This window comes from Lissotriton vulgaris, chromosome 5 (genome assembly GCF_964263255.1).
Source record: "Lissotriton vulgaris chromosome 5, aLisVul1.2, whole genome shotgun sequence".
Classification (NCBI taxonomy): domain Eukaryota; kingdom Metazoa; phylum Chordata; class Amphibia; order Caudata; family Salamandridae; genus Lissotriton; species Lissotriton vulgaris.
In genome coordinates, this window is record NC_141693.1 from 117,670,223 (window position 1) to 117,693,312 (window position 23,090).

Here is a 23,090-nt window from a genome sequence, read left to right on the forward strand (position 1 = left end):
CACATTTCATTATGATAGACATGTGAATATGAGATGACAATCTTGATAGAACCATGAATGTAACACTGTTTACCATGACATTGATGTAAATACGGTGTAGATTTATTTTGATTCTAATGTCCATTTACATTATCCTTTTGTAGTGTCAATCCCTGATGAAGGGCATACCACCTGAATGCCCGAAATGCATTGGATATGCTTCTTGATATCGCCTGATGTATGAATGATCAAATACGATAAAATCTGATAAATAATTATGATAAGCATGAAATAAAGAAGATACTATGAAAACAGTTTGAAAGCGTTTTCTTCACAAAAGGAAACACGAACAAGTGTGTGCCGATAAGGGATGACACCAGAGCCCCTCTGGTTTCACGGATAAAACTGTCACTTTCAAATGTCACCAGCCGCCCCTGGAATTTAGTACTTTTTAACTACGCACGCCAGCCCCGGAAAGTGATGTATCACCAAAAGGCACCGGAAACAATGTTTTCAGGAAGATGAAAACGGCTGCCACACACAGGGAGAAAGACACACTAACATAAACATTGTGGCACACACAGATGCTTATACTGACACACAACTGGGCAGGATGGAACACACTCACCCAAACAGGCACACATACTCACATAAGCGCATTGGGAGGCCCAAAGGCATGCCGCCATAAGCACAAAGCTACACACAGTCCTTACCAAAACGCACTGACGACTTCTGACACAGAAAAACACTTGACATTTACAGTCACGGACACAAACCCCTTCACACACACTAACTGAGTCACTCAGAGAAACATATCACATATACAAGGGTCAAGGACCCAATCAGACGAACACATATGTCACAAAGACACTGAAACAAACCTGCACACAGACATATTCAAATGCATAAACATTTAAAAACAGGTGTACAGATTCATGTTAACAAAGTGTGCAAACTTTTTACAAACACGTAAATGCAGACACACAGATTTGCAAAAACATGCAGACACACAAACACTCAGACACAAACAAAACACACGGAAGCTTATATACAAACACAGACAATTTTAGAAAAAGTCAGGAGGGTGAAAACGTGATGTATCATTCACCCTCCCGACTTTTCCAAAGTTGCACAAACTCGCCGATCAACAACGACGTCACTGACTGTGTGTGTGCACGGGCGCGAGGTAGTGTGAGACAACGCTATTTTATTTTTGCTTTGCTAACAAATTTACTTTTTCGTTTACAACCTTCACGACCCCCTCCTTCCCTCCCGCCCCCCCCCCCAATAAAAAAAGTTGAGTAGATTCTCAATGAATGTGCAACAAAATATCCAGAATAATGAAAGAGGTTGTGGGTTGGTTCCAAAAACAGTTTGTTATGGGAATCCCATAGTGAGCCTTTTTCTTGAAAACAGCTCAAAAGGCTCAAGAAAAACTCACCAAAGTTGGGCCGCCGTTTTAGTCACATGTGCGTGACTTACTGAGCTGCATTGTGCACATAAAGCTGCAGTCGCTCAACTTGTGTGCCAAATACATCCAACCGTATGAAAATGAAGTGAGGCACTAGCGGTCACACCTGCGACATGCAACTAACTAAGTTGCCGTTCTCAGTCATATGTGAGTAACATACTGGGCTCCATTGTCCACTGTAAACATGCGTACAAAGCTCCTTGGGCCTCCACTATAAACACGCGTGCATAGCTCCTTGGGGCAACAGCGTGGAACGAAGCGTCTCAGGAGATCTGGCTACTTTGTTACCTGCCCTGCTTATTTATAAAACTACCGCGTGGAACGGAGCGTTTCAGTCCCCTTGGGCTGTCTCCTGCGCCCTGCAGCTGAGTCGCCGTGCAGCTCAGTCCCTGTTCTTAGTCATATGTGTGTGACTCATTAAGCTGCATTGTCCACTATAAACACGCGTGCATAGCTCCTTGGGCCCACAGCACTACAGCGTGCAACGGAGCGTCTCAGGAGATCGGGCTATTACATTGCATTATTTTCGTTTTTTATTTGTACGGCACATAAAAGTCCCCAGGGAACGATTCAGAGCACATTGCGGGTAAAAGTATAACAATAGAAGGGGCAGCACTATACACACAGATAAAGAGATATAGCACATGTAAACGTATCAATTTGCCTTCAACTTATCAAAAACAATCAACCACCCACAAATATGTTCAAAGTTTTATGTGTAAGGCACTCGCGTTACTTTAAAACAAAATATATACCTGAGGTGTCCATGTTTTAGTGTATGTGTGAGTGGTGCGGAAGAGAATAAAGGGATCAACCGAACACACATAGCACAGCAAACAAACTCACCGCCGCAGCCCGGCTTCAAAAGGAAGCCAGGCAACCTTTGTTGGGACGGGGGCGGGGCCGGACAAAAACAGGAAGCAGGCGCTCCTGTGCCCGCCGGAGGATTTCCGTGTTAGCTAGCGGGGCTCCCGTGCTCGTGGAGAGCCCCGCGGCCCCCGCCTGCTAACCTGAATGACCCGCTGGCTGCCGAGGGACACGCAAGAAGAACATGGTGAGTGGGGTGTGAGGGGGATGTGTGCGCGCGCGTGTGTGTGCGCACGTGTGTGTGTCTCTGGTGAGGTAAGGGGGGGAGCGTGTGTGTATGCAGTGTGTGTGTGCGCGCGTGTGTGTATGCGACGGCGGGGGTGGATTCTCTGTATGTATGGGTGCGTGCATGGGCGCTTGTGTGTCTCTGTGTATGCGCATGCGTGTGTGGTGCCGTGCGCGCCCTCGCGGAGGAATCAGACAGCGACGCTCGTGCGTGAGCTCTGTCTTCACATTCCTCCTAACACGCCAGCAAAAGATGTCTCGCAGACAGCAGGCTTACGCCTGCTTTTTACGTCTGCGAGACCTAAAAATGACACTGTGTTAAAATAATTGTCTTGTTAGTGTTCCGTTATCTGTGTTTTCTATGTTGGTGAGCGCTGCCTTTTATGTCATTTGTGCCCCTCAGCCAGTGTGAGATTGTAATTCTGTTTTTGAAATATTCCATTTTTTGTTGTCAAAATCTGGTCACTCTGCGTAAGAACTAATGCAAGAAGGTATACCACCCACGGTGGAGAGATCATTTGGCACCTCACCCCCCACCAAGGTCCACAGTGGTACCATCTGGATTTATTGCAGCATTTTCAAGAACAGACGGGCCAGCTCAAGTGAGAGCTGTGGAGGGGGTCTCCAAGCAGAGCAGTAGCGTGCAGACAGAGAGCTCGGCGGTCAGCTCTTAGTGACAGGATGCGGGTCTGTAGGAGGCACCATGGCTGGTCACCATTCCTCACTGGAAGGTCACCATGGTCAATGCACCTGCTGCAGTGCCCAAGCCTCCTAGGTAAGCAGAATCCTCTGTTACAACACCGTAGTTGTAAACTGTCCCGTTTTTGCAAGGACAGTCCCGGCAAGTTGAAGACTGTCCCAGGTAATATTCTTTGCAGAAACCAGGGCTTTAAGTGAGATGAAAAAACTGGTGGGTTCTTTGAAAGGGGAGAGGCCAATGTAATTAAGAGCGTGGCTTAAAACACGTAAACTAGAAATCTGTGCTTAGCATGGTGTGCCGCTCAACTTGTATTTTGCTATTTCTGTCATTGCATCCAGATACATGCTACAAGTAACATCATACCTACAACGTCAGGACTAATGACTTTGTCAATGTTTTTTAGCTGCATAAGATAAATAAGCTGCAATATGGCTTGTATATAATATTGAAAACACTTCCACTTACAGCCCTGGTGACACCACGACAATGTTGCTGCTCCTTTGTTTCAAAAAGAGAAGGGAAATCCAGAGAACAAGCATTTACAATGCAACGGTTTCGCCTTCGGAAAAGTTTGAGCCATTGGCATTCTAAATGGCAAACTTTTTATTTATGTGTTGGTTTTGAAAACAGATAAATAAATGGCATTCTCATTTACAATGCCAATACACACACCCACACAAGAGCCCCCCACACACACACACACACAAGAGCCCCCCACACACACCACACAAGAGCCCCCCACACACACACACAAGAGCCCCCCCCACACACCACACAAGAGCCCCCCACACACACCACACAAGAGCCCCCCACACACACCACACAAGAGCCCCCCACACACACCACACAAGAGCCCCCCACACACACACGCAAGAGCCCCCCACACACACGCAAGAGCCCCCCACACACACACGCAAGAGCCCCTCACACACATACGCAAGAGCCCCCACACACACGCAAGAGCCCCCCCCACACACACACGCAAAGAGCCCCACACACGCGCAAAGAGCCCCAAACACACGCAAAGAGCCCCACACACACGCAAAGAGCCCCACACACACGCAAAGAGCCACACACACACGCAAAGAGCCCCACACACATGCAAAGAGCCCCACAATTAAGAGTGGAACTACGGATAGATAGATTTTTTTTTTTTTTTAAACGAGATAGAAAATTACTTTCATATGTAAACCTAAGGAGGCATGCAAGACTACTCCCCGGTGACCTACGGTTATACTAACGCCCTGTATATAGAGTCTAAGAAAGGCTAACAAATCAAAGAAGCTGTCTGAAGGAGAACATTTTTTAAAGAAGCAATAAAGCTAAGGATAGAAACATGGTAAATGTTGACTCCATGGCAGGCATGTGGTATTGAAAATAGGTAGGGCAAAGTGTAAAATAATTTGACATGGCAAACATTATCTGCCCTAAATTTATCATACGTAATAAAAAGTAAATCATTAAATACCTGAAGGAAAAACTACACCAGTGTAAAAAAAAATATTTAGATAACAGAAAGCAAGGTTCCAAGTAAACCATCACTAAATGGGTGAACCTATGTGGCACAAATCAAATAAAATTGTTTCAGGAGCACCATTACATATCTCCTTGGCATCCCTTTTATGTACAACTCCCTTAAACATGTATCTACTCCATACATTTAATCACCTTATTATCTACTTAGACTCCTTTGAAACCTCAACCCTCCTGTCTGTTTATCGAAAGCAAAGGTTAAATGGAGGGCAAGGGAATCTACTTTCACTTGCTAGATAGACCTACATCTAATTTGACAAATAGCAGTAGCAAAACGTGGACATTATATTTTGTAGACTCTGGGGGGAGTTAATATCATTGAGGTCATACCAGAGAAAGATCTCCATGTTCAGCACAATTATTTTGGCATTATGTTACCCTCCCTCAAAGGTACTCATCTGCTCCTTGTGCCAGCTCCGATTCTCTTGATCTAACCACGAATGTTTGACAACCCAACTACCTTCACAAAGTAATCACAGCACCAGATAGGTCCTTCTCCTCAACTACTACCTAAGCATCCCTGACATACTTACTGTTATTTTCTTCAGCTTCGTTCTCTGTTCTCATCGGAGATGTTTTAAGGCTGCCTTTTTCTTTAGTCCCTTTAGCAGACTTTTACATAAGTCCATTGACTACCAAAGGATTCTCCACAGGACGGCCTTACTTATATATCCCTCTGTTCTTGCAACCGCTGTAAAATCTTTTCCACTCTTCAAGACCACCGAATCTGTTTCCAGGCTCCTCTACCAACTTCATCATATTCGACGAAAATGTCTCATCGTCAGTGCGCCTCCGAAACTATTCACCTCCTTCTCTTGTGGCACCAATGCTTTATGTCTAGCTCAAGCCCAGCCCACTGCCCTCTGCTCCCCCGTCTCCTCATTTACAATGACCTCTCTTAACCTCCCAAAATGTACATTTCAGTTCACTTCACCTAATCGCCCACCCCTTCCCTCGCACTGTACACCATCAGCTGGCCACTTTTTCTCCATGCTACATTTACACCTTCCCCTGGTGAACTGACGGCCCCACTCCCGCCCCCATCGCCCCACCCTTTTAGAGGTTATCCTAAGCTCTTGGTTATCCTGGACCCTTTCTCCCCTCCATCTATCGCCCCATAGCACCATCACACCCTCCGCCCCATGTGACCTCTCACCTCCTCTTCGCTCTCGCTCCTGAAGCACAGACAGGCCGCGCGTTTCTTGTAGCCGTCCCCATCGTAGGTGCGCGTCTGGTTGGACTTCAGCTTCATCATTCTCTAGCGGCGGGGCACAGGCTGGTGTGAACGTGGAGTCCAAGGGAACACGGGCAGGGCGTTCTAGGGGCGCGGGTTTAAAGAGAAAGGGCCGACAGCAAAGGCAGGAAGGCGGACTGGGGACGAGTAGGCCGTTATAAACAGGACAGGGAGGATGGGTATGGAGCTCCAGGGGCTGAATGGGGCGGTTACAGAAGCAGGCACAAGGTCGGGAAAGGTGGCAACCAAAACAAAAATAAAAATGGGACAGACGCCGGCACTAGATTGGGGTGTGGGGGTCGTAAACCACGTAGAAGGTCAGGGCTTCGATGATTAACGGACGAGGGCAGATTCAGGCCTGGCGCAATGAATGCCGTAATAAGGGTGACAGGTCAGAGGGAGCACGAAGTAGTAACAGGTTAAGGGGGTTTACTGTAGGCAGGGACGGTCCAGTGGGTGGCGACAGGCCGAGGGAGGGGGTAGGAGCAGCCGGGGGAGCACTGGGACCGGACAGGTGGTAGTACCTCACTGGAGCCCCACGGGGAGGCCTGAAGGCCCCGGGGGCGCTAGGTCAGGCTCGGCCCTCCTTGCTGCTCTCTCTCCGGCTTTACCGCTCTTAACGCTGCCTAAGCCGCCGCCTGGTCTCCTCCGCCCGTTCCTCCTCGCTCAAACCCGCCATCTTGGGTCGCGCTACGTAAAACACGCATATGCGGCGAGCCCGCCTCACCAGATACTCCTGGGACTCCTTGTTTACTGATCACGCTCAGCCTCGCAGCCCCGGTGGATTTAGGCGCACCGCGCCTCACAGAGCACACTCGCTCCTTGCCCCGGCCGGTCCCAGCAGCCCTCCGCCCGCTCTCGTTTCCTCGGGGAGCGGCGGAGGACTAGCGCTGCGTTCCAAGCAGGGACAGGCAGGCCAGGGGCAGGGGGCACTCACGGCGCTCCCTCGGCGAGGTCGGGTCGGTCTTCCCCGGCTTCGTCACTCCCACGCAGCTTCCTACCAAGCAGGGCGCCGAGGACCAATCCGGTCGCGGCGTTCACGCCAAGCCTCCACACACGCCCGGGAGTCAGCCAATGACAGCGCGGCTCCCGGGACCTGCCCCTGGATGATGCTGAGCCGGCAGCCAATCAGTGCGCGGCCTCGGCGATGACGCGGCGGCGCTGGGCCAATCCCAGCGCGGCGTTACTGGAGGGGCTCGTCTTGCTGGGCCAATAGGAGCGCGGCGGCTTCGATCTTTGCTGCTGCAGCTCCTGGTCACGAACGGCCGCTTTGGAGGGTGTTTCTGGCCCCGGGCCGCGACGGTGATTTGGCGGCAATAGATTTTCGGGGCCCCAGGTCGCGGTTAGACCGTTTCTAACCAGCAGATCAACAGGGGGGATCCTGGGCACAGGGAAACACCGCGGGCCTCGTTTCACCCCTGAATCTGTGCCAGCAGCAAGCACGGCCCGGCCGGACCAGACACGGGGGCGTTCCCGGCGTCGCGTGACGTCGGCAAAAGCCAAAGAATCTCGGGAACGCCCCCGTGTCTGGTCCGGCTTTGACGGACGCCTCTCTGTTCCAATGGCTAGCCTCCATTTATGGAGCTAGCCAATGAAGCAGAGAGGCGTGTTCAAGTCACCCATACTAGAAACTACAGATTTCTCTGGAGGAGGAGCCTAACGGCTCCGCCCCCCAGCGAAACCTAAAAAATGACTCCCTTTAAAGGATTTCCCTTCCCCTACAACGCTCACCTGCTGTGACGTCATGCCGTAACTTCTCCACTAGTGAGAAGTGAGCAGTGTGAGCACGCGCACATCCATTTGCCTGCTGTCACTGCAGTCTGGAAAAAAGGACCGCCTGTGCCAGGGCACAAAACAGAGCACGATAGAGACTCATTTCGAGCTCCCTTTTAAACAAGCATTTACAATGCAATGGTTTCGCCTTTGGAAAAGTTAGAGCTATTGGCATTGTAAATGACAACATTTGTATTTATGTGTTGGTTTTGAAAACAGATAAATAAATGGCATTGTCATTTACATTGCCATTAGCTTAATATCTAGCAGTCACTTTGCAGTCACTCTGCACTCCCTAGCACTCCCTAGTCACTCTGCACTCCCTAGCACTCCCTAGTCACTCTGCAGTCCCTAGCACTCCCTAGTCACTCTGCACTCTCTCTACTCTGCACTCTCTCTACTCTGCACTCTCTCTACTCTGCACTCTCTCTACTCTGCACTCTCTCTACTCTGCACTCTCTCTACTCTGCACTCTCTCTACTCTACCAATAGCACTTTCCCACCTCTCAAAGACCAGCAACCCTACTCTACTAAAAGTCTAACAGAGTAGCAGTCACAATATCACAAGCACTCACAGACAAGCACCACACACTACCAGCAGCGCTAACAACCCTCCGAGAGTAGCAGTCACACCCCTCACAGACTAGCACCACACACTACCAGCAGCGCTAATAACCCTCCGAGAGTAGCAGTCACACTATCACAAGCACTCACACCCCTCACAGACTAGCACCACACAGTACCAGCAGCGCTAACCCTCCGAGAGTAGCAGTCACACTATCACAAGCACTCACACCCCTCACAGACTAGTACCACACACTACCAGAAGCGCAAATCACCCTTCGAGAGTAGCAGTCACACTATCACAAGCACTCACACCCCTCACAGACTAGCACCACACACTACCAGCAGCGCTAACAGCCCTCCGAGAGTAGCAGTCACACTATCACAAGCACTTACACCCCTCACAGACTAGCACCACACACTACCAGCAGCGCTAACAGCCCTCCGAGAGTAGCAGTCACACCCCTCACAGACTGGCACAACACACTACCGCACAAGCACCCAAACCCCTCTCCGCTATACCACCCTCAATTAAACCACAAAACCACCTCTCCTGTAAACCCCCTTCAGTTAAACCATAATAATCTCCTTTAAATTGCTCTCAATGAAAACATTCTCAGCCACACTCTAATACCTAAACTTTAATAATGTAAACAACTCTCAGCTAAACAAAAATCACCTAAAGCCCTCTCTTGTAAACCACCCTTGGTCAAACCACAGCCACCTCTCCTGTAAACCACTCCCAGCTGAACCTCAATAATCTCGTTTATAGCACTCTCATTGAACCCGCTCTCAGCCATACCTCTGTCATGTAAACCACCCTTAGTTACTCTCCATTAACTAAACAGCACTCATGTAAACAACTCTCAGTCACACCTCAATCCCGTTCCTCCGAACCACTGCTCATCTAACCCAAACCGCACTCATCGAAGCCACTCTCGGCCAAGTCACACTCATGTAAAGCACTCTCAGCTAAACCACAATCGCATTTATCCTTCTCCTGTAACCAGCACTTAATTAAATTACAAACATCTCCTTTGAATCGCTGCTACATTCTCAGCCATACCCCTGTCATCCATACCCCCCTCATTTGAGATACTTTCAATTCAGCCGCAGACCAGGCACTCGTCTAATCCAAACTGCACCAATCTAAATTACTGCCCATAAGGCCCCCTTGGATAGTCTCAGCCAAGCCCCCTGAGTTGACCTGTGCTCAAGCAAATCACGTTTAGCTAACCCATACGAATCTAACCCGCTTTCAGGTAAATCATAGTAACCTAAACCTCCTTCAACCAAACCATTCTCATCTAAACCGTTCTCAGGTAATCCAAGGGCTGCTAAACCTTGCTAGTGAAACAGCACTTACCAAACGAGTTTCGGATAAGCCAATGTCAGCTCAGCCAAGCTCAGCTGAACCACACTCACACAAATTATTTTAGCCAACCTGTACTCAGCTAAACGACTTTCAGGCTACATGTCGAGGCACACTAAACAGACCGCTATCCCATAAACCCAGCTCAGTTGAACCACTCAGCCAAAGCCCTCTCAGCTAACCCAGAACTAACTGGAGCACTCACACACACAACCCCACAGTCGGCGAAACCATGTCATAACAAGTCGCTCTCAGCTCTCCAGTACTCAGTCGGACCACTTTCTTTTAAACCACATTCAAGTTAAATACGCCCCACCCCCTGACAAGCGCCTCTGGTTAAACCACCGTCAACTAAACTAACCTCTGCCATACGACTCCCAGCCGAACCGCATTTATGTGGCCCGCTCGTCTAAAGCACATTCGGCTAGTCGACTCTGGTTAGCCACACCTTCCAAAATACACCAACGCGCTCCCATGTAAGCTACACTGAGCAGTTTAGCAGAGCTTGTGCCCGTTTAGAGAAGTCTACAACCCTCGGCAGGTCCGTGCCAGGCTGAACCACTGGCAGCTGAAGCACGCCCAGCTAGAGGTAATAAACTAAACTACGATCTGCTGATGTGCAGCCGCTAAACTACACCCTGTCTAAGGTAAACTCAGCTAACCCACGCAGCAAAACCACACTCAACTGAACCACACTCCGATAAAGCACTCTCAACCATAACACATAAATTACACTGCCCTAAACGCCCCTGAGCCAAATATTTCCAAATGAATCACAATCAGCTAAGCCAAGCATTGATAAGTCCGTATTAACTCTCCGAAGAACAGCATGCGAGCACGAAGGAAAGCACAACAAAAGTGTATTTTGGCAGGACCACACGGAGAGCGGGAGGGGGGAGAGCGGGAGGGGGGACGGCGGGAGGAGGGACAAGGAGAACTTGAAAACTCACCGGACTGCTTAGGCTTTCATTACCAGGTAGGGGGGCGGGAACGGGGCACAGGAAGGCGGGTGCCGGCATGCGAGCACGAAGGAAAGCACAACAAAAGTGTATTTTGGCAGGACCACACGGAGAGCGGGAGGGGGGAGAGCGGGAGGGGGGACGGCGGGAGGAGGGACAAGGAGAACTTGAAAACTCACCGGACTGCTTAGGCTTTCATTACCAGGTAGGGGGGCGGGAACGGGGCACAGGAAGGCGGGTGCCGGCATGCGAGCACGAAGGGCTCGGACACCCTGCCACACGGAGCCTTCCCTAGCCCATTTGACTTACCGGGCACTCTGGCGGGGGCTCCTTGCGGGGGTCGCATTGCTCCTTCTCTCCGGACTTGCTTTGAGGGACGGCCGGACTCCAGATACCTCCGGGCGCGCGCGGGGACGCCTCTCAGGTCGGGCCAATCTCTGCCCGGCCCAGGAATGACGCGGGGGAGTCCCGGCGGCCGAGGACCAATCGCCGGGCTGAGGGGGAGAGCTGACGACGGCCGGCCGGGGCAGAAGGTTACTCCTCAGCAGATACGAAGCCAGCTCTTCCGCGGCTGCTTCCACCAGCGGCTCAGGAGCCCAGGCAGAGCTTCGGCTCACTCCCGGGCAGGGGGCGTGAGGGGGGAGGGGGGCGGGAGAGAACACGAACGGCGGGAGGGAGGCCTACGAGGACAGGGGGGGGCGGGAGAGGAACGGACGGCGGGAGGGGGCGGGAGAGGACACAGGGGGCGTGAGGGGGGAGGGGGGCGGGAGAGAACACGAACGGCGGGAGGGAGGAGGGAAACGTGCCGGGGAAAAACATGCCCAGGACAGCAGCAATCACGGCCGGGCCGGACCAGACTCGGGGGCGTTCCCGGCGTCGCGTGACGTCGGCAAAAGCCAAAGAATCTCGGGAACGCCCCCGTGTCTGGTCCGGCATTGACGGACGCCTCTCTGTTCCAATGGCTAGCCTCCATTTATGGAGCTAGCCAATGAAGCAGAGAGGCGTGTTCAAGTCACCCATACTAGAAACTACAGATTTCTCTGGAGGAGGAGCCTAACGGCTCCGCCCCCCAGCGAAACCTAAAAACTGCTGGTGCTCAGCACCGGGGAGACCCGGCCCACTTAAAGCCCTGGCAGAAACTGTTCCTCTTTATTACACACAGGTACACAAACAAGAACGTTTATCTGCAGCAGCCCTGTTCTGCAATATATCCCGGGATTTTTCTTTTCAAATGTTTACTGTGCAGCTCTTGGACGCAGAGGGCGCCCACTGCCACTTGTTCTCTGTGTGCCTTCATTACAATTTTTTTATTTAGGAAAGCGAAGTTGGAGTGGGGGATTCTTTACCTGATGGATCGCATTGGTCATGGCTCTGTCATGAATTCCCGCCGACGCACAGTGTGATCTTAGACACATGCACATGTTCCTCCTACTCTCAACTTTGCAAAGCCTCGCCTTTGAGCCTTGCGACTCTTGCCAGCTTTTTGCTGATGTGGATTTGGCCGCCTCCTCTTTTGTGGCTGGGCACAGAGGACAGAAATAAAGGGCCCGGTGGGCGAGACCCTCGTGCACATTTGGCGCGCCTGCTGTCAGCTCGCGGGCCTTCGCCACATCTATTATAGGCTCTGAAAGGAGAAGCCTGCCTCTTGGAGGCGCGTGCGGGCGATTCAAAAGGGATCCATTCACCTCATCCCTGTGCGGAGTCCGGGGCTCCTAATGAAAAGAGTCTGTCAGGCGCCTTACAAGGCGTGATTGGGGGTGTCAAGTGTGGGGTGCCTCAAAGGAACCCCATTTGTTTTCCGACACCTCTGTCGAGAGCTACAAAGGTTAAAAATAATGAGTCGTGACAGGTGTTTTTCCAGTGCACAACACCCTGCTGAAGGTTTGAGCAGCTTTTCACTTGCTGGTTAAAATTCGTGACGGATGCCTCAGATCAAACAACGTGCCCTACCTAGCCACAGACCAGCTTTATCAGAATGGCAGTTATACACGATACTGGAAAAAAATTGTCACTTGCTCCATCGTTCTTACATTCCTAAATTCTCTCGATTTCTAGCATTCTGTCTCCCGTCTCTTCAAAAATCTCAAAACTAATCGTCACCCTCGTGAGTTCAATTAACTAGAGAGTGGATTTAGCGTAAGTTTTGTGAAACTACCAAACAACGTTTCAATCCGTGCTTCACACCACCAACCTCCCACATTTAAGAACCACCCCATCCAAACACGCGCTGTCTGCACACCCTTTTGCAGTGACAGTCTCAAAGCTGAAAACCCGCTCTCAGATCCGAAGCGAACACGCTTCACCACGAATGATCACTGTGTGGTGAGAGCAGGTCAGACAGAGATTCGTTTATGTCCAATACTGCCCTCAAGTGGCCGATAGTTATATAGGACCGGAAAGTAAAGTGGCGCGGAGATTTGTTACCGTTTCTCTGGGCTTAGCGTAGCGCGAATATGCAAATTCCGCCCACGCTCTCCTTGAAGGGGACATGGCACAGGAAGGCTAGAAGAGTAACAAAAGATGTTGTATAAGTGGCATGATGTATGTAACTAAGGGCACGGCCTAATAAATGCAGACTAGAACCATATGCATGGCAATAGATTATCAAAGCTTTCCATTATAGAATGAATATCAAATAAAAATCATCTGAATATTTAATAGTTCATAGCGCTGCAGCATGAGCACGAGAGTCAGAAGTTCCCATCTTCGGGTAGCGAGATGATTCCGTGCCACTGGGCACTTTTCTCCAGTCCTGACCCTTATATTTAACAAATCTTTGCAATTTGTATGTTGTCCTGCTTCTGTTCAGTTTTAGTAAAACACTTGAAGTCAGTGATTGGTTAAAGGAAAGCTAAGCACTGCAAAAGTATTATTCTGGTGACATGATGAACACAGACACTTCGTGTAGTCTTCTAACTATTCCTTTATTCAGACACGTCTTCACTGTTCCCTGTCCCTACTCTAACTAACTCCTTCCTGTCCGGTCCCCACCTCTTCCCCTCTGCCCACCTAGCTCCGCCCACCCCAGCTACTGGACTGCTAACTTCTGTACATCTCCCCCTTTCTTAATAAAGTAACAAATGAAATAGAGATTAGTCCATCTCTACGATCAGTCTGTTAGGAGGCTGCACGTGACGTCGGGGTCTCGCTGGTGTGGACACTATGCTTTCAGCTGGTGGTTCCTTTGCCGAAGGATGTCCAGTGTCAGGTGTGACGGACTCAGGATTGTCTCGACCCTCAGGCGTGGGGGTTCTGGTTGTGCCTTCATGGTCTTCAGGAGGACATTTCTTGAAGTGAGAAGCGTTGCGGGTGACTCGCCGATTCTCCGATTCTGCGGTCACCATGGTGCCCTTTTGTTGTATAATTGTGAGAGGCTCGTCCCTGAAGCGACAGTCAGTCTTTTGGCGCTGTTCTTGCTTGACGAGGACTCTGTCGCCTTCCTTCAGGGAGGGGGACCGGGCTCTTCGCTTGTGGTCAGCATATTCCTTCATTTTGTCTTTGCAGCGTTGATCTGTTGCGGCCATTTCTCTGTGTTGTTGATCCGAGAGGGGTTTCCTCAAGGCTCCGTCCCATGTTGGGATCCGATTTCTCATTGTCCTCCCGAGCATGAGAGTGGCAGGGCACTGGCCCGTCGTAGAGTGTGGAGTGGTTCTATAGGCGCAAAGGACCTCGTTCAGCGCCGATCTCAGATCTTTCTTCTCAGTGGTGGCTTGCTGGAATGTTCTCTTAATGGTGGACATGAATCTCTCCACAGTGCCGTTGGCCTGGGGCCAGAGGGGCGTGACTTTGCGGTGTTGAAAGTCCATGTGCTTCGCAAAGTCGCTGAATTCGTGACTGTTGAACGGGGGCCCGTTGTCCGTCTTGATGACCTTGGGGACGCCCCATGTCGCGAAGATTTCTTCAAGTACCTTGAGGGTGCAGGTGGCACTGGTGGATGATATGAACTGGGCCACTGGGAATCTGGAGTACTCATCCATGATGACAACTACGTACTTCCCTGATTGCAGGGGCTCATACAAGTCCATGGCAACTTCCTGCCACACCCCATCGGGTAATGGGGTCATCTGTAGAGGCGCAGGTGGGTTATTGTGGCTGGTCAGTTGACAGGGGAGACAGTCTTTCAATGTGTCCTCAACCATCTGGTCGAGGGCCGGAAACCAGACACGCTCTCTCAGTGCTCTTTTGGTGGATACGACCCCTCGATGGCCTTCGTGAGCGAGGTCGATTACTCCTTGTCTCAGTGTCGCCGGGATGACTAGTCTGTGATCTCTCAGAAGGAGGCCATCGCCAGTTACAGAGAGTTCGTCAGAGACATGTCGGAAGGCCTGGAGTTCTTTCTTGACAGCGGGGTCTTCCTCTTCCTCCTGCGGGTGGTATCTCCACCTGTTGGATTGGATGCGCTTCAGTACTGTCTGTAAGATGTTGTCTTGATTGGTCGCTTCCCGAACGGTGTGCATGGGGATAGCCGGTGGACGAGCATGCCCAGTCACAAAGTGAATGTATTCTTCCGCGATGGAGGGCACAGTCTCTGAGGATTCTCGGGGGTGGCGGGACATATAGTCGGCTGGATTCTCTGCCTTCCCCGGTTTGTGGACGATTGTGAAAGTGTACTCTTGTAGCCGTAAGCCCCACCTTTCGATCCTGGGGGGCATCTTGCATTTGGGATTTCCGTAGATCGTGACAAGTGCCTGGTGGTCGGTTATGAGTGTGAAATGTTTCCCGTATACAAAGATGTGGAAGTGCTCACACGCCCACACAACGGCCAGGCTCTCCTTCTCAGGTTGGGAATATTTCTTTTCGGGGTCAGTTAAGCTCCGACTGGCGTAGGCGATGATTCGCCTCTGGTCTGATTCATTGTCGTACTGAGCCAGGATGGCTCCTAAGCCCACGGGGCTTATGTCCACGGTGATTTCTGTTTTCCTCCTGGGGTTGAAATAAGAGAGGCAGTCGGCCGATTCCACGGCATGTTTGATGTCTCTGAAGGCACGCTCACATTCCGGGGTCCAATCAAAAGGCTGACCAGCTTTCGTGAGGAGCCTCAGCGGGTGACTTACGGTGGCGTAATCACGAATGTAACGGGCACAGTAGCTCGCCATTCCTAGAAAGGAGCGTAGGTCATTGACGTCAGCCGGACTCTTGGTGTTATTGAGCATGGCGATCTTGTCAGGGTCCGGTTTCATGCCATTGGACGAGAAGATGTGACCGAAGAATTTCAAGGTGGATTGATGAAATTCGCATTTTCCTTTGTTGAGAGTCAAGTTGGCGTCCATCAAAGCGTGGCAGACACGGTCAAGAGCGATGTCATGCTCTCGTATGTCAGATCCGTAAACCAAGATATCATCGCTGTAATTGAGGGCGTTAGGTATGTGTTGGATGACAAGACGTATCGCCTCTTGGAAAATTTCAGCAGCCGATGAGATGCCAAAGCTGAGCCGCTTGTAGCGGAATAGACCAAGGTGCGTGGCAAAAGTTTTGATGGAGCGAGAGCTGTCGTCCAGTTCGAGCTGATGGTAGCCCTTGTTCAGGTCCAGTTTAGAAAACACTTTCACCCCATTGAGCGCTGTGATCATGTCGCTCAAATGTGGGCCGGGGTGTCTCTCCCTTTCGATGGCCGTGTTCGGCAGGCGCATGTCCACACAGAGACGGACCTTGTTGGGGGTCCCTTTCTTGGGGACAATGACCACCGGGGACACCCAGGGAGTGGGGCCCTCAGTGCGCTCGATGATGTCAGCGTCCAAGAGTTCCTGCAGTTCATCTTCAACTGCAGATTGTAAGTGGAAGGGCACTCGCCGTGGATGCTGGGCCACTGGCTTGATTCGTTCATTTATGTGCAGATGAATTTGCCGGCCTTTTAATTCACCCAGGCCCTGGAATAGCGATGGAAATTTCACAGCATAGTCTGAGCTGTCATTCACATTGAAGAGGACATGCACCAAATGAAGGCGTTCAGCGGTGGGGAGGCTCAGCAGACAGTCGGCATCAGGCCCTTTAATGACGTGGATGACTGCCGGGATGGAGATGTTGCCGTGCGTGAGGGTGGTGTCGAACTTGCCGAGACACGGGAGTGGTTTCCTCGACATCCAGGTGTACACACGGACAGGCGCGAAACGCAAGTGAGGTTTTGGATCCATGCGTTCATGTTCAGCAACTGAGATGTAGTTGAGCGACGCGCCACTGTCCATCACGAATTTGGCCGCGTGGTTGCCCACCTTGATGTTGAGACGTGGGTATCGTTTGAGCTGATCGTTGTCAGCGATGTTGATGTACTCAGTGGTGTATGAAGACCGCCTGGACGAAGATGATCTTGATTCTCTTGACGGAGAACGACGGTCCCATCTGGAGCGTCAAGACTCGTGACTGGAGTGAGAAGACGCGGGAGATCGAGTGGATTCACCCTGAACCGCTCTGATGTGGTGACGTTTGGTCTCAGATCTCGAGGGCCTCTGCTGGCTATCACGTCTATCATTGTCACTGCGTCTTTCTCTGTGGTATTCACCACACATGGCCTCAAAATGGTTGGACTGTCCACATTTTCTGCAACGTTGGCCCATGGCAGGGCAGGAGTCGATGTGAGGGTAGTCGTATCCGCACCTGAAGCACCGCCTCGTGCGATCGGGTCGCCGATCCCTCCTCTCAGGTTCTTTCCTTCTGTAGTCCGGGCGTCGCCGGGGCGAAAATCTGGAGCGACGTGACCTGTCACGTGGGTTGCATCTGCTGTTGTCACGATGACCCTGTCTTCCAGGTCGTCGGTCAGAGACGCGGTTAGCATGTTCATTACTGGTACCGGGTCCGGTCTCGATGTCTGCTGCATTTTCTTCAGCCTGGTCGTACAACCGGGAATTCTCCTCGATTTCTGCGAGTTCTTGCGGTTTCCTTAGTAGTCGTCGTCTCAGTGACTCCGAATGACATCCAGTGATTATTTGGGATTTGATGGCTGCATCAGGCGAGAAATTTGTAAAATCACAGTATTGGGACTGTCGTCGCAGTCGATGTATGAAGGAGCTCAGGGGTTCCTCTTTTCCCTGGCGCTGCTGGTGGAACTTGTGTCGCTCGTAGTCGACGTTTCTCTTGTGCAGAAAGCGGTTGTTTAGTACATCTCTCACTTTGACATAGGTGTCGCCTTCTGTGGTTGGGATCTCTCGCACAATCTTGCTTATCTCACGCCCCCCTAAGTTGCGAAGGGCTATTATCTTGTCTTTGTCCGGCTCTATTTTGGACCCTTCAATATAGTCCTCGAAGTCCTCTAGCCATTCTTGCCATTTTAGGCCCATGCTGCTTCCAGTTGTGACTGTTAGTGGCTCCGGTGCTCGTAGATGCGTTCCTCCTTTGACTTCCTTTGGTGCGGGAGGGTTGGACATCTTGACGGTGGGTCTTCAGTGCTTGTTTCCAACTTTTATTTTCTTTTAGTTTGGTTGCCGGTGTATGTTTCCAAGAATTGTAATTGTTTTAGCTACCAATGCTTGTTTGGTTCTTGTTGCCAGTATTCACTTGTCGAGATTTGTTGGGTTCCCTTGCCACTGTTTGTTAATTTTGCCTTTACCAATGTTTATGTCTTTGTTTTTGCCAATGTTTGTTCACTTTTGCCAATGCTTGTTCACTTTTGCCAATGCTTGATGATTTCTTGCTGTTGCCTGACTCCAAGATGGCCGCTCTATGAAGCTCAGGGGTCTGTCTTGATGAGCGCCTGACTTAAAGATGGACGCCGTCACCGCAGTCATACACGAGGCTTTCTCCTGATTTATGCACTGCTAGCTCACTCTGGACTCACCGGCCGGCGTCCTTGGGGCTGCACACATCAAGGTTCACTTTTCTTCGGCCACCACAGCTTCCAGATGAGGTTGGGGTGGGCTCCCGCCTTACTTTCTACGTTCCCGATCTTCTTCTCCGCTGGCATGCCAAGTTGCACGCATTCAGCGTGACGCGCGCTTCTAGCGCGAACGGCTTTCCTTTCCGGCGCGTTTGCAGGAGTCACTTGGCTTCTGGGATCCCCTCCACACTCACGAGTCACTTCAGGAGGATTGGGGTGGGCTCCCAGTACCTTCTTTATTGCCAGCGTCACTGGGGCAATTCCAACGCTTTCTTTTGGCACGAAAGCGTTTTTTCAAACGCCGGCCATGCAGCGCTTCCACTTAGCTTGCAGGGCAGGGCTCCACACGATCGCCCGATCGTGGAGCAGCGTCTTTGAGGCTGGCTTCACGCTGTTGTGGCAGCAATCTCTTCGGGGCACAGACGGCGCGATTGCGACCTCGTCTTGGAGGGTGCCCGGGACAGGGTACTTCTTGCAGCAGCAGGGAGGGTGGGTCACTGTGATCCCACCTTCGTCGCCAGTTGTAGCGTCCAGCTACAATGAACACAGACACTTTGTGTAGTCTTCTAACTATTCCTTTATTCAGACACGTCTTCACTGTTCCCTGTCCCTACTCTAACTAACTCCTTCCTGTCCGGTCCCCACCTCTTCCCCTCTGCCCACCTAGCTCCGCCCACCCCAGCTACTGGACTGCTAACTTCTGTACACTGGTCACCAAAGCCCACCTCCTAGATCACTTGCCTATACGCCTTTCTTTCTTTTTTAGGTCTTGCTACGACGAACGCGCTAAGCGCGTTCTCGCAGCGAGAACTATAGTCGGCGTCTCAGCTGAAAAACGCGACGAGTGGAGACAAGAGCTGGCCGCGTGCCCAGCATTCCCTATGGCGGCGGCGGATTCCGACGCACGCCTTCGGATCGGGTCGCGCGCGTGAGCTTCAACCGTAGACAGCTCACGTGACGTCGCGCGGCCCAATCCGAAGGCGCGCGTCGGAATTGGCTCTCGCAGTCCCGCCCCCTCTCGCCGGACCGGCACTCGCCCTGCACGTCTTGTTCTTGTTAACTCCAGCCAGAGGAGCTCAGTTTACACGAATTTAAAAGGCCCTTTATGCAGCAAGCTGAGTTCAGAGAGGTGAAGGTTCTCTCAGCCTCGATCACATCTCACCCTGGAAGCGGTGCCAACCGGGACGCGACAAAGGCAAACAAACGGCCACTAATCTCCATGTTGTTGCAAAGCATGGCCTTAAAAAGTGTAAAAAATAGTTGCAAGCTGTGGAAAGGGTGCACAGAGGGCTTTCACTTCCTGCTCTCGTGCCTTGTTTCACCAAGCCCCCATGTGCACTCATGCCCTGTACTGTTGCCCCTCAGATGTTTCCCTGGTCAGGAATGGTTTGCACGCATCTACAGGGGAAATTGAGGTTTTTCTATAGATTTCTATGCACAAGCCTGCTAACACTACTGCTGAACCACATAATATTCGCACGTGTGGTGTCAGGGAAACAGTGCACTGCATAATTCCTTCATTCTCTTGTTTTGTTAGAACAGTAAATATTTTTGCATATCAAAAAAATAATTACTACACAGCACCTCAAAACTCTGAGGTTTTACAGCACTTACTTCAGCTGTGCATTTAAAAGTACAGTAAGTGTGGTCAGGTCATTAATGTTGCAATGTGCACTTCTGTGGGTGTTCATATCACATTTGCGTTGCCTAGCCTCATGAGAAAACACCTAACAACTTGTCACTCTATGGCTAAATAAATAAATTTGCACATTCCCATGTGTGTAGGTGTTATCTGCAAATGGAAGTATCGGCCTATCCAGATTTTCTGAGCGAAGAGTCCTCATTACCACCAACCCCTCCCCCACCGCCCCAACCACAGCCTCATCACGCTACCATTCATGTCAGATTTACTCACGCCTTTTCAATTACTCGCCACAGACGTGGCAGAGCACCCTGTCCGTCAAACCCTCAGTCCACCGGCATCATTATGAATTGGGCGGACCGTCAGGTTTCCAACAGTGTTGCCCCCACTGCCTCTGTCGTCAGAAACCTACAGGGACGGTCTGATGGAGTTGGGCTCTTGCTATAACATTGGACTACCTGCCCCATATCGAGGAGGCAGTTTGAGGTTGTTTTTTTTCTGTTCTGGACAGCCAGAAAAAACATGGCAGTCCAGGTCAGAAAAAAAAAGAATAATTTCTAAGGCCGCCCCCTCACCTCCTTCACCTCCTCAAAATAAGAGACAACAAAGAACAGAAACACTAACTCGATTCAGTGAGAAGGGCTGGGAAAAGTTATCTCAGACGAGGGGTCCAAAACATGTACTCGCTATTGAAGTTTGCCCTTTTCATTTTCTCAATGGTAAAGGGGAGAGTACAAAATGTAAACACGTGCAACAAAGCAGAATGGGCAGTGATACCTGGCTGCATAGAAACTGAATGTCAACATAACAAGATTCCTCAGGAGCAAGATAATGGATAAAACCCAGACTAGATAAACAGAATTACATGCAAATTTAAATGCTGCCATGCTACATTTGAAGACTTTACTGGAAAAAGAAGACAGACAAGTGAACCCCTCTGTATTCCCTTCAATACCTATTGTTTTGGAAAGCCCACAATTCCAGGCTATCTAATAGCATGCCAATCTGCTGCTGACTAAAGGCCCTGAACCTGAATGATAGGCTTGATCTGCAGACAGACGGTCTATGCTCTTCTTTTTTTTCCCAAAGTGCTAGTTTGTTGTTGCTTCCCATATTGTAAATGGCTGCCCCCTCCGTTCCCATAAAAAAAACGTCATTTTGCCTCTGCCTCTACTATAACCACTGCAGGGAACCTATATGATTGGTCAGCTCACTTTTGTGAGTGAGTTCTGTCTGTAAGAGGAAAAACCCAATGTGCGTGCGCGCAATTCACTTATGTTTTTAAAAAAATCATTTTGCGGCTCTCTTAGCACTGTGGCACGGGAGCTCGTGTTTTTTGAGTCTTCTCCTCTACCATTTCCTCCCTTCTTTTTTCAAAAGATTATCTGTGGCTCCTCTTAATATCGTCCATCTTCCCTTTCTTTCCCTTGCCTTCGATCCCTTCATGCCCTCGCTCTTCTTCCTGCCACTTTGCTCCCCTCCCTTCTTCTTTCCTCTCTCCTCCTTTCTTGCCTCCTTTCACACTCCTGCAGTTCAGCTTGCTTCCTTCCCTTCCCATGCACGTTTTCTGTATTTTCCCTTGACTAATTGCAGCATTCCATTCGTACTTTCTGCATCGATTCCTCCGTTCACTCTCTTTGCTATATTTCTTTGTTCCACTGTCCCACCTCCCTTCTAACACCCTGTGGCTCTGTGTATTTTGTCGCTGGCATTCTTTAGTGAAATGTAGCGCACATTGCCCCTATATATTTCATCTTGTGTGTATGGCGTCTTCCCAGCTCTTATTCTGTCGTTCTCGTTATTCATGAAAGCAAGATACTTAGTCTAGTGTCACACTCCAATCCCTATCATGGTCCAATTTGCACATATATTTCAAAATATACATATTTGCCTGCCACACTGACCCCCCTCTCTTTGGTCTTCCCTCACCGTACATTTCCCAGAACTGTAAGATATATCTGAGGTAGCTACTGCCTCATACCCACTTCTGTCTGGGTGTGTCTCCTCCTTCATTTATGAGGGCTGTGCGTCTGTTCTCTGTGAGAGTGAAGTGAGCAGGCATAGTGCTTTCAGTGGCTGTTACAATGGCTTGATGATGAGTATAATAGAAATCACAATCTACTGAAGGTCCATGTAGACGGTTGGGAGACAGAGAACATGACAGCACCAGCCACACACACATAAACACACACAACCACACACACACTACACACACACACACACACACACACACTACACACACACACACCACACACAACCACACACACAACCACACACAGACAACCACACACACCACAAACACCACCACACACACAACCATACATACAACCACACACACACAACCACACACACAACCACACACACAACCCCACACACAACCACACACACAACCACACACACAACCACACACACAACCACACACATACAACCACACACACAACCACACACACACACAACCACACACAACCACACAACACAAACACACACCACCACACCACCACACACCACCACACCATCACTGCACACTTTCACCAGACACAAACACCATCAGTCGTCAGTGTACGCTTTCACCGGGCACAAACACCACCAGCCGTCAGTGCACGCTTTCACCAGACACAAACACCACCAGCCATCAGTGCATGCTTCCACCAGGCACACACCACCAGACGTGGGTGCACACTTTGACCAGTCATCCACACACCCCCAGCCGTCAGTGCACGCTTTCACCAGGCACACATACACCACCAGCCGTCAGTGCATGCTTTCACCAGGCACACACATACCACCAGCTGTCAGTGCACACTTTCACCAGTCACACACACCACCAGCTGTCAGTGCACGCTTGCACCAGGCACACACACCACCAGCCAGCAGTTCACACTTCCAACAGGCACACACCACCAGCCATCAGTGCACAATTTCTACAGGCACACACACCACTAGCCATCACTGCACACATCAATT